A 12,706-nucleotide genomic window follows, 5' to 3' on the forward strand; every position below is an offset into this window, starting at 1 on the left:
AATAAGAATATGTACCCATTTTACAAATTGTTAAAACATACAAACACAATAAAAAACAATTAGCAAGCTGGAAAAATATCACCATACTGAAAAATTCAACATTTGTTATTTATATAACAAATTCCTAAATATCTACCTAGCCCTAGAAATGTGTAGATCCTTTTGCTAGACCATATATTACTGAGTGAAAATAATTTTTTTACAGTTTTGTAGCTTCTGATAAAATATACTTCTCAAGGGTAGGAACATAATCATGTAAATCAGGTACTAATTCAAAATGTGTTTGAGTACATGTGTCCCAAGAATGTTTTCTCACCTATTCCTAGAGCTTGATGCAGCCTCCTCCAGCAAGTCCTCCCTGATCTCCTAGACAAGGATCATGTGTTACTGATGTTCTCATAGTCTCGGCTGGTCATTCATGGTACAAAAAAAGATTATTGTTGGGACGCCTGGGTGGCTCAGTGGGTTAAAGCCTCTGCCTTCGGCTCGGGTCATGATCCCAGGGTTCTGGGATCGAGCCCCGCATCGGGCTCTCTGTTCAGCTAGGAGCCTGCTTTCTCCTCTCTCTCTGCCTGCCTCTCTGCCTACATGTGATCTCTGTCTGTCAAACAAATAAATAAAATATTTTAAAAAAAGATTATTGTTAAGTAATCTAATGACTAGTTTAATATCTGTTTCCCTGGAGAATACCTCATTTCCCTAAAGACAAAGACTTTGTTCCCCTCTCAGGAATGGGTCCCAGTATCAAGCAGGCACATAATTAAAGGCTTGGTAAAAGATTAATGAGTAAATATGTCACACCACAGAGAATTTTATAAAGAACGGACTCCACAATTTTTTCTTTTTTTTTTAAAAAAGATTCATTTATTTATTTGACAGACAGAGATCACAAGTAGGCCGAGAGAGAGGGGAAAGCAGGCTCCTAGTTGAACAGAGAGCCTGATGCGGGGCTCTGTCCTGGGACCCTGGGATCATGACCTGAGCCGAAGGCAGAGGCTTTAACCCACTGAGCCACCCAGGTGCCCCAGACTCCACCATTTTTAAAGTTGTCTTACTTCTGGTTTGTATAGAGAGTGAGAATGGAGAACGGGGTGTGCACTATTGAGGAAGGCATGAGCAAATGGAAGTTTCTAGCATTTGAGGCTTGCTTTCTCTCCTGGCTTCCCGTCAAATGTCAAGTAGAGAAAAGTTTACTTTTTACTACATACAATCATAGTAATTTCTCATTTTGATGTCCCGTGTTACAAAATCTTTAACGCTATATGGTGACAGATGTTAACTAGACTGTTTGTGATCATTTCACAATACATACAAAGACTGTCATTATGTTGTGCACCTGAAACTAACATAATGTTACAAGTCAATTATACCTCAATATTTTTAAAAAAGAATTCAAGCTATGTCTCTCTATAAGCACTCTTTCATGGTATCTCATATGTTTTGTAATATTTTATTTTCATTCATTTCAAAGTATTTTCTAATTTCTGTTGTGATTTCTTTTTGACCAATTGGTAACTTTTGGTGTGTTATTTAATTTCCACATGATTATGATTTCCAAAATTTTCCTTGTGTTTTTCTGTGGACTAAGAACATACTTTGTATGATTTCAATTATTTTAAATTTTTTGAACCTTGTTTTATGGCCTAGTATATAGTCTATCCTGGGTAATGTTCTCTGTGTACTCAAGAAGATGTCTATTTTCCTATTATTGTTTGAATGCTCTATAGGTGTCAGTTAGGCTAGTTGACTGATAGTATTAAGTGTTCTAAATGCTTGCTAATTTTGTCTGGTTGTTCTACCCACTACTGGGATAGGGTAATGAAGTCTCTATTATTTTTTGAATTGTCTGTATCTCCTTTCAATTATCTTCTGTTCTATCAAACACCCCTGACCCAAGGTTGCTTAAACATGTCTGACACACTGTCCACAGGATCTTTGCACTTGCTATTCTTTCTGCTTGACACTCTTCTCTCAGATACATGCATGACTCCCTTCCTCATATTCTTCAGATCTTTGGGCAAATACCCTTCTCAGTGAGGTCTTCTCTAATCATTCTATTTTAAGTTGTAACATCTCATTTCCTCTTTCCTGTTTAATTTTTTTTTCTTCCATAGCACTTGTCTCCATCTGCCATAATGTATATATAATAACATAATACTATAAATAGGGTACTCCTCATCATCTTTCTCCTATTAGAATGTAAACTTCAAGAGCATAGGGATTTTGTCTGTTTTATTCCCCTGTATCTCCAGCCCTAGATCAATGTTGCCACATAATAGGTGCTCAATGAATGTATACTCTGTGAATGAATGAACAAATGCCCTGAGCATGGCTTGAGGAAACCAGTCAGCTGGGCAGCAGACTAAGTTGGATTCATTGTCAATTTCAAGTGGATCCTAGATATCAAATCATTCTATTATAAGACTCTGCAACTGTAAATGATCATTTCCTTAAAATTCCATTCATGTTATTAAAATTACCTGTATTAACACTGATTTAGTTGGGTCAGCTTGTTGCTCCCTCCTATTTCCATCTTTTCCACCTGTCTCCAAATGTTTTTTTGAGCCTTTACTACACTGTATGCTAAGCGCTGGATGCAAAGTGGTAAGCTTACAGTGACAAAGTCCTTGCATTTATGAAGCTTACATTATAGTTTTCTGAAATTGACTGTGCAAAAGTCAGCACACCCATCTCTGCAGTTTCAGTATTCCCCCAGACCAACTGAAATTAAGTAGAATTATAACAAATGATTTCAACTGAACCTTATCAATTTCATGCACATAAATCAGCTTTCAAATAGCCCTGAAACCCAGCTTTAAGCACTACAGATACCTGAAAGCTAGTTTGAATGAGTGGCAATGGAATTGTATCATAACATTTGAAAGCTGAGTGCAAATTAGCAGCATTAAACTGATGTCTGACAAAGGTTCTTCACATAATTTTATGTTTCAGCTACAAATCCCAGTGCTAGAACCTTTAAAAGCATTTGTATCAGTTATTTTGCAAAAATACTTTGATGTCATTGTGGTTCATTATAATGGTTAAAATTATTGTCAGCCCCTCTCCCCACCCTGCCCGAAAGCCTCTTTCAATAATTCCTGGCATAAATGAAACCATAGCCAGAGTAATTTTTCTAATGGCTAAAAATGTTTTAGTCTTTTGTCTGCAAGTACGGTAGTTAAAATACTTCAACCGCAGATTCTTATTATTGCATCAGAGAACAGCCAAGTACCTGAGTAATAGCTCAGAGGTTGAGACAGGACACTATGCCAGTCAGCAGAAAATTCTGAATCTCTCATAGGACAGAAGCCTAATTGCTCACCTATTTCATTTGACAACCAGAAAGATGGTTTCGAGAAAACTTTTGTGGGTTTCTTTTTAAAGTGTTTCGAAGATGAATTTTAACAAGCACAACCAAGTGCTAGTTCCCTACCTGATTTTCCACAAAATTTGACATGTTTGGCTAATAAGCAGTTGCACTGGCAATCGGGGGACATGACAGAGTAATAGTGAAGCAGGATCAGTTTAATTATGGGATAAATTAAAAATTGAAGACCGGCCACTCAAGGCAAGTCAGCAAAATTGTACCATGGCTTGCTCAGAATTCACAAAGTAAAATGGAAATAACCCCATGTGTCCATGTTCCGGAATAACTCTGAAGAAGCAAGATTACTATGGGAACCTGCATATTTTGATCTGAGACCCACCCTAGTAGTGTAATAGTCAAAGTTTGCTATGAATGGAGATGAGTTCCAGAACTTACGGTGACATCCCTGGCTCTCCTCAGGGGGTCAAGGCACACCCAGCAGTTGCTGAAGTAGGGGACTAGGACAGTATTCTTAAACTTTTTGGTCTTAGAACCCCTCTACCTCTTAAAAATGAATAGGGGCCAATTGGAAATTTTTGTTTATAAGAATTTTTGTCTATCGCTATTTACCATATTAGAAATTAAAATGAGTAATTTCTAAGAATATTCATCAATTTAGGGGTGCCTGGGTGGCTCAGTGGGTTAAAGTCTCTGCCTTCGGCTCAGGTCATGATCTCGGGGTCCTGGGATCGAGCCCTGCATCGGGCTCTCTGCTCAGCGGGGAGCCTGCTTCCTCCTCTCTCTCTCTCTGCCTGCCTCTCTGCCTACTTGTGATCTTTGTCTGTCAAATAAGGAAATAAAAAATCTTTAAAAAAAGAATATTCATCAATTTATTTAAAAATAGAAGCCTCAGACATGATAACATGACATCTTTTTATGACAAATAACCATATTTTCCACAGTAAACTTTTTTCATTACATTTCTTCTTCACTGCATCACTTGGTGAGAACTGTGGCATTTTGTTACCTTTTGGGGATAATCTTAAGGTCTGCCTCAATCAAAAACAGCTGGACACTCATGTCTGCTTCCGCACTGAATCTACTGTCGTATGTTATTTGTTTGAAGTACATGAAGAAAATCCAGTCTCTCACAGGTATGCTATAAGAGGGAGGAGCATTTTCATAACTTTTTCAGGTAACTGCGGCTAATCTTATTAGATACTACACCAACACTCAACAAATGGCAGATTTTTTAAAAAAAGAGTAGTTGCGGTGTGAAATCTGAAATGCTATCGGTGACATCTTCATACCGGCACATTAAAATCTCTTGGTCTTACACTGCAAATGGTCTTTTCCCATTCCTTCCTTTGTAACATTATGTAACGGTCATCTGAAAATATGGCTCACTCAGGCCGATAATCTAAATGTTGACACATTTAATTACATAAAACCAACTCTAATGGTTCATATCACCAATGATCTAATCAGAAAGTTATCTAAGTTGTAGGATGCTGTCAGGCTCACAGTGGTGGATACAAGTTTTCTAAAATGGTAATCTCTACTCAAAAGCTCAAGTTTTCATTGGCACTATTGTCAGCTGTTTCCCTTGGAGTAGCAAGAGTCTGGCTAAATTCATTGATCAGAAAATGTCAGCCAAACATGCAACTCTGACTAGACATAGTTTATCTGTTGTTCTTGAAAGTACAAATAGTGTTCAGTGGCAAAAAGTGGTGGTGAGTTCAGCTTTCAACACAAACAACAAAACAGGTGCTTTCCCTCCAGACAATTGTTGTCCTGGTTTTATAGCAAAAGTGTTTTATACATGGTTCCCATTTTATGTCACACAATTTGTTAAAAAGATGTGTACTCAGGGATGGAGATCAATTAAAATTAATGATTTTTACTGCCCTTATCTAGCATATTATTAAGAGAACTGGCTTTTTTTCTTTTTTGACCCTAAGAGTGCATGGTGGTGACAAGTACAATAACGACCAGTGCCACAGCCTTGATTCATAGTAAAGCTCTAAGCTGTTTTTCCCATTATTGCTTTTGCATCATCAGAATAATGTCAATGTAGTATCAAAGGCAAATAATGTCTCAACACTATTCTGAAAATAAATTTTGACCTCACACATCCCTTGCAAAGGTCTCAGAGACACCCAGGGGTCCACAGACCAGACTGTGAAAACACTTGGACTATGAGAGGAGAAGCTATAGAGGAGAGCAAGGGAGATGAGATGCTTTATACGTACCAGTGTCAGTGCTGTACAAAATGGAAAAGACGTTCTACGTTCAGTATCTTGTGTGGAATTATAAATATAAGCTCTTCCCAAATGATGACCTGTGCTCCCCTTAAAGGACAAAGAAACAGACTTTAGGAAGAGACAGAATAAAGAATCTGGTCTGTCTGACTCCAAAACTCTTATTTCCTGCCCACCTCCACACCAGTGGAAAAAGATATCTTCTTTCTAGCTTTGATTTAGGGACCCTCTTGCAATGTGCCCATCCCTCCCCCATAATAAGCCACGTCCCCACACTATCTTCTGGCCTGATTCCATGTCTGGGCCAGCCCTGGACTCTGCCAGTGAACTACTTCTCTTACTACCAGTTTTTTAAGCCAGAGGTAACAAGGACATGGCATAGGAGGTCTTTTTCTTCAGTGATCCCCCATTGGACATTAATAATCTTTGCTGTTTAGTAAGCCTGAAACTGGCCTCAGAAACATCTTAACTCAGGTCCAGGTAGCCATAATCAATCAATAAATCAATCAGAGCTAACAAAAGACATGAAATTTATTTGTCAGCCCTCATTTCTAAATCATTATGAAGCATGTGTGCGGGAACAGAGCATGAACCTCCTCATTCGTTACAAAAACAAAATATAAGTTTGCTGTGAAGAGATGTGGACAGTTCCAAGGGATGGAGTAATCATTCAGAGTAAGGATTTGTTGACCCCAACTGATCAGTCTCCCTGAATTTACTACAAGTTCAACAGTCCACTATATGTTTTTTACCTACCACAAAACTCTACATTTTATCCGTTTTCACTTTTCCAAATTGTGTTTTACAGTCTTAACATAACTGGGCTTCCATAAATCACTGCAATGGCTTTGCCAACCTGCACTGCAACACTTTCCTGTCTGCACACTTGATATTTGACTAGGTTCTTCCATAGGCTGCACTGGCCTTAACATCTAAGAGTGTTGAAGATATTTTAGAAGCTGGAGGAAAAAGCAGGATTTGGGAACAGAATAATCTGGATGCAGACAATGAGGCCATTGTTTAGGGAGCTGAGATTCTATGTGAATATCCACTCACATGGTCACAAGTCTGTTTATGCTTCACTATTTTCAGGTAGAAAATCAAGCCGTGGAAGAGTGCAATCTTTCCCTCTTTGATTAAAAAAAGTGGATTTTATCTTGTTCATTACCCCGCCCCTGGCTTCTGAGGATCTCAAATGAAAATTTTTATGGAAAAAAGATTATTTTATGTAATTATTCTTCACTGTGCTTTTCAATTATTCAGAGTATTTCAGTCCCCATTACTTATCATTACAATGACATTTCCCTGGAGACAAGAATTCTCATTACAGACTTTCTACACTAGAAATTCCTAATCAGTTCTCATTTGAAATTGTTCTCCTACCAGTCTACCAAGACAAAGGGCACATCGAAAGGAGTTGATTCATACTCCTATGGAGTTCCCCACCACCGCCTCACACAGAGAGGATGGATCCAGGTTTCCTTCTAGTTTAGAAAATCTGTCCTGCTGGAGCTAAACTGCCAATGTCCTCTGAAAACCAAAATAGAACAAAACATATACCTTATTAAAATCCCTCCCTTCACAGGAGGAAACACGAAAATAGAAATAGAGCTGTGACTTTAGTTTAATAACCAAAAGTTATGGGTTTTGTTTAGTATTTTATTCAAGCCTGCTACAAAAGTATTAATTTCCCTCATTTTAATAAGTCACATTCCTAGTCATTTGTTGACCTTATTTTCTAAAGCTATTGGATGACTTTCATTTTTCTGAGTTTTTTAAAATTGTCATTCGCCTCTGTGCTCTAATAGAAGTTAAAATACCCTCTGCCTAAAATACTCTTACTACTTGCTCTATGGTCAAAGAGTTACTCTTTCATCAAGTTCAACCTCTCAGGGAAACTTCTTTTCTGTCCAGGGGTTCATCTCCCATCCATTCCCTTCCTCTAAGGTAGGTGCATGGCATCACCCGTGGAATGGCCATCCTGGTCATGTTCAGTGTCCTCTATTATACCATTTAGAATATTGGAATGCACTCACTTCTCTCTTCCACCAAACTCTTTGTGGAGTCATTGAGGGTGAGGGTCATGTTTTATTCATATTTATAGTCTCATCACTCAGGGCAGTAACCTGATGTAATCTAGACGCTAATAAATATTGAATGAATTTTTCGTTTTCCTTCTTACCACATTTAATTTACTTCACAATTTTTCTTTTTAAGTTTCAATGCTTTTCTTATTCTTTTTACACTAATGATCTCAAAGTAGAGACAAACGGACTATTAGAGAGTCAGGGAACCACTCTGGTTTTCAGACGTGTATGATAAGAGATAGGTATACAAACCGATTTTAAAAGCCTGTAGTAAAATGCCTTACTCTCTTTAGAGGAAAATGGTACTATAATGGGGGGTTCACTTTGAAAATCCATTTGGTAATTTTTTATGAAGTTAGACACACACCTACCTTATGGTTAAGCAATGTAAAATCCGGATATTTTCCCAACAGGTTAAAACATATTCACAAAATGTTTATGACAGTTTCATTCATAGTATCAAAAAATTGCAAACAACCCAATTTCCATGAAGAGAAGAATGTATACATAATTTGTAGTATATTCACATAGTGGAATACTACTTAGCATTAAAAAGGAATTGAACTATTGGTACCTATGACATGATGGAATCTTAAAAACAGGCTGAACAAAAAGAGCCATACAAACAAGAGTACACACTGTAAGGTATCATTTATATGAAACTTAAGAATAGGCAAAATAAGTCCACAATTATAGAAATCAAAATATTGGGCGGTTCTGGTGAGGAAGAGGACCCGTTGAAAAGGCTGGAAAGGAGAATCAGGGAATTTTCCATAGGGATGACAATGCTCTATACCTCTGTTGGAAATACTGGTTACAAAATTATAAAAGTTAGTCAAAAATTATCCACTTGGGGATGTTGGGGTGGCTCAGTTGGTTAAGAGTCTGCCTTTGGTTTAGGTCATCATGATCCCAGGGTCCTGGGATAGAGTCCTGCATCAGGCTCCTTGCCCAGCCAGGAGGCTGCTTCTTCCTCTGCCTGCTGCTTCTCCTGCTTGTGTGCTTTCTCTCTCTCTGACAAATAAATAAAATTTTTAGAAAAAAATGTTTAGGGGAGTCTGGGTGGCTCGGTGGGTTAAAGCCTCTGCCTTCAGCTTGGGTCGTGATCCCAAGGTCCTGGGATCGAGTCCCACATCGGGCTCTCTGCTCGGCAGGGAGCCTGCTTCTCTCTCTCTCTCTGCCTGCCTCTCTGCCTACTTGTGATCTGTCTCTCTGTAAAATAAATAAATAAAGTCTTTAAAAAAAAAAAAAAAAGCAAGAAATGTTGTGATTAGGATCTGTACATTTTAGTGCGTATAATTAAAATATGTCTCATGTATACATACATACATACACGTCTATGTATATGTATGTATATACACATGTCCATGTATATGCATGTATACACACATATATACACATCATACTAGGCTTCAAATATTTACTTATATTCACTTAAGTCAAGAACAATGTACAAAAAAAAAACAATGTACAAAGTCTAAAATGATGGGTCACAGCAAGGACACATTTAATTCTGGATTTGTTTTACTATTATTTTTATTTTCTTAATTATGATTTTCTTAGGCTAAAAGTAATATGATTTTAGTTACCCTTAGCCTGGACCAACTGATGAGTGGGTAAATAAAGAAATATGCTAAAAAACAGAACTACTGACTTAGAATTGAATTTTTCCTAGGACAAAGTTTTTTTTTTTTTTTAGTTACCTAAAATAGAAGTAATTGCAAATATTTTGGTCACATTTGGATTTGCTTTATAACCTAAGTATCTTTCTAAATTCCTAACCATGTAGATATATAAAGCAATGTAGTATGTTAATGTTTAGGAAACAAAACGATGAGAAAGAATGAGCCATCTGAAAGGCAAGGGAAGAGGAGGCACAAAGCCATTGAGGTTAGAAAGACCTGGCCAGGGTCAGAAACTACACAGAAGGCAGTGGCAACTACAGTGAATTGGGGCAGGAACAAAGCAAACCTGAGAAGATAACCAAGAACTGGTTTATGCAGGACCTTGTAAACCAAGGTAATGAACTTAGACTTTACTGTTAAGAGAAAGTCTCTGGAAGACTTTAAGCAAAGTCATGACACAATCAGGTTTACATTTCTTTATTTTTTTAATTTAATTTTATTTTTTCAGTGTTCCAAGATTCATTGTTTATGCACCACACCCAATGCTCCATGCAATATGTGCCCTCCTTAATACCCACCACAGGCTCACCTATACCCCCCAAAACCCTGTTTGTTTCTCAGAGCCAACAGTCTTTCATGGTTTGTCTCTCCCTCTGATTTCCCCCAATTCACTTTTCCTTTCCTTCTCCTAATGTCCTCCACATTATTCCTTATGCTTTGGCTACTATGTAGAAAATGCACAGAGCAGAAGGAAGAGAGAAAAAGGTGACCTTAATGGATCCATTGCTAGTTCGAGCAAGATTCTAGTGGTGCTGGCAGAGATGGAAAGAGGCAGGCCATCTGTAAATACATTTTGCAGGTGGAACTGGGACAAAATTTGCTGATGGACTGGATATGGTGGGGGAAGGAAAACTTAAAAATGAAACCAAGGGGCGCCTGGGTGGCTCAGTGCGTTAAGCCGCTGCCTTCGGCTCAGGTCATGATCTCGGGGTCCTGGGATCGAGTCCCGCATTGGGCTCTCTGCTCAGCAGGGAGCCTGTTCCCTCTATCTCCCTCTCTGCCTACCTCTCTGTCTGCTTGTGATCTCTCTGTCAAATAAATAAATAAAATCTTTAAAAAAAATAAATAAAATAAATAAAAATGAAACCAAGGATTCTGGTTTATGTTATTTACTGACATGGGAAACACTGGACTGAAAACCGGGATGGGAGTGGAAATCATAAGTTTTATTGTGGACACTAACTTTGAGATATTGAAGGGTATCCAAGAATAGTTGTTACTCTGAATAGTTTTGAGAAAAGTCCTGAATTTAAAAAATACATCTGGTAGTAAGAAGGATAAAGACATCATTTAAAATTACAGGTATACATAGAATTCCCCAAGAAGAGAATGGAGAAACAGAAGAGCAGGGGAACTAGTTCCAAGTCCTGAGGTAGCCCATTATTTAGAAGACAAGAAGATTAAAGAAAACCAGCAAAATAGGCTGTGAAGTGGTTAGAAAGGATAGTGTTTCAAGGAGGGAATGGCCAAAGGCTCTGAGAGGTGAAGAAAGACATGAAGAGAGAACACCTTCTGGTTTAGGTAACGTGGAAGCAGCTTTAGTGGCACAACCAGGGCAGAAATCAGATTAAAGTGAAACACAACAGGAGATAAGAAATAGTAGTGTTCATGTATTAGGTTAGCCATACGACCTTGCTGAAATCGGACAGTTTTTGTTGTACAGAAACAGCCATCTCAAATGATTCTTTTTTTAAAAGGTTGGTCGAAGAAAATATGGAGCAGTGTAGAAGGAAAGATGAGGTCAAGTAGAGCCAGGAAGGTGGAAGGAGAGAGTTGTGGGTTTTGGGTGGAAAGGTCAAAACAGGTTCATACAGGGATAAAAGTGAAGCAATTATCAGCTGATAAAAAAGGTGAAGAAAAGGAATGGAAGATTTGGTTATTGAAGAAAAAAATGTGAGATAAACTTTACAGAGAGTAGGTAAGTAAACTAACTTGGGAACTGCAGTGGGGATGTTAGGCGCCACTTGAGAATTGTTGAGCATGAATATGGCAGGGGCTTAAAGCTCAAATGCCACAGGGGCAAGACAAGGAAACAAGTGAAGTAGGCTCAGTGGTGATAAAACTCAAGAATATATATCCAATCTAAATGAGATGACCACTGGATTGCTACCACCCAAACTATCAATCCCATGTATGTCGCCACATCCTTTTTCAAGAGGAGCCAGAAATCTTGATTTTTATGTGACATATCTTAATTCTTGAAACTATGTGTTGAAGAAAACAGAGGTTGCTTTTACCTCAGGTGGTACATTCGTTAGGAGAGTGATAGGGAAGACTGACTTGAGTTAGTTGAGATGGAGTGACTGTAATAATGGCTACGAAAAATTAAGCCAGATAAGGAAGAATATAGAAGCTAAAGGGAATTATTAGTTACAGTTAAGGAGGAGGAGTCAATGTACTAAAAGGAATTGATGAAGACTGGCTCCTGATTTCTCAAGTTCTTGAGAAAGTGAGCTCAAGGCTAAAGACTACAGTCACAGGATATATAAAAATCAAAATTCTGGAGCCTATGCAGTTTTTAAGAAATTACAAATCCAAATGCATCAGGAGAGTAAGTCAAATAAACGTGAAACATCAGTGGAGTAATATTATTTAAATTCAAACAGATTAAGATTTTTGTTGCTTAGCTTTTAGAAAATATGTCATAAAAATAATCCAATGAGAAAAGCATCAGACAAATTCCAGTATTGGGGCATGCTGTGAAATACCTGACCAGTACTCCTCAAACTGTCAAGCTTATCAAAAACAAGGCAAGTCTGAGGAAGCGCCACAGCACAAGACATGATAATTACATATAATGTGGTATTCTGGATGGAATCCTAACAGAAAAAGAATATTAGGACGTCTGAATAAATGAAGGAAATCTGAATAAACAATGGATTTTAGTTATCAATAATGTAAAAAATTGGTCCACTAACAGTAACAAATGTCCCATACTAACATAAAATGTTAATAGGGGAAACTGGGTACCAGATATACAGAAATTCTGTTACTATTTTCTCAAAAATTTTAAAAAATAAATCTAACACTACTCTAAAACACGCTTCTAAAAATACAAATCGGAATGCCTGGGTGGCTCGGGTCATGATCCTAGGGCCCTGAGATCGAATCCCACATCAAGCTCCTTGCTCAGCAGGTAGCGGGCTTCTCCTGCCTGCCACTCCCTCGTTTGTGCTGTTTCTGACAAATAAATAGACAAAATCTTTAAAAGAAATGCATATCAAAAAAGTGAATAAAACAAGGGCTACCTATATTTCCCAATACTCAGCTTACTAACGGTCAAGATAGTAAAAACCTCTCTTATAGTTCCTTCTCTCGTGGACGTGAAATAGATTCCTAAATTCGATTTTTATCCTCTTTTATTTC

The sequence above is a fragment of the Neovison vison genome, chromosome 5 (genome assembly GCF_020171115.1).
Source record: "Neovison vison isolate M4711 chromosome 5, ASM_NN_V1, whole genome shotgun sequence".
Lineage (NCBI taxonomy): Eukaryota > Metazoa > Chordata > Mammalia > Carnivora > Mustelidae > Neogale > Neogale vison.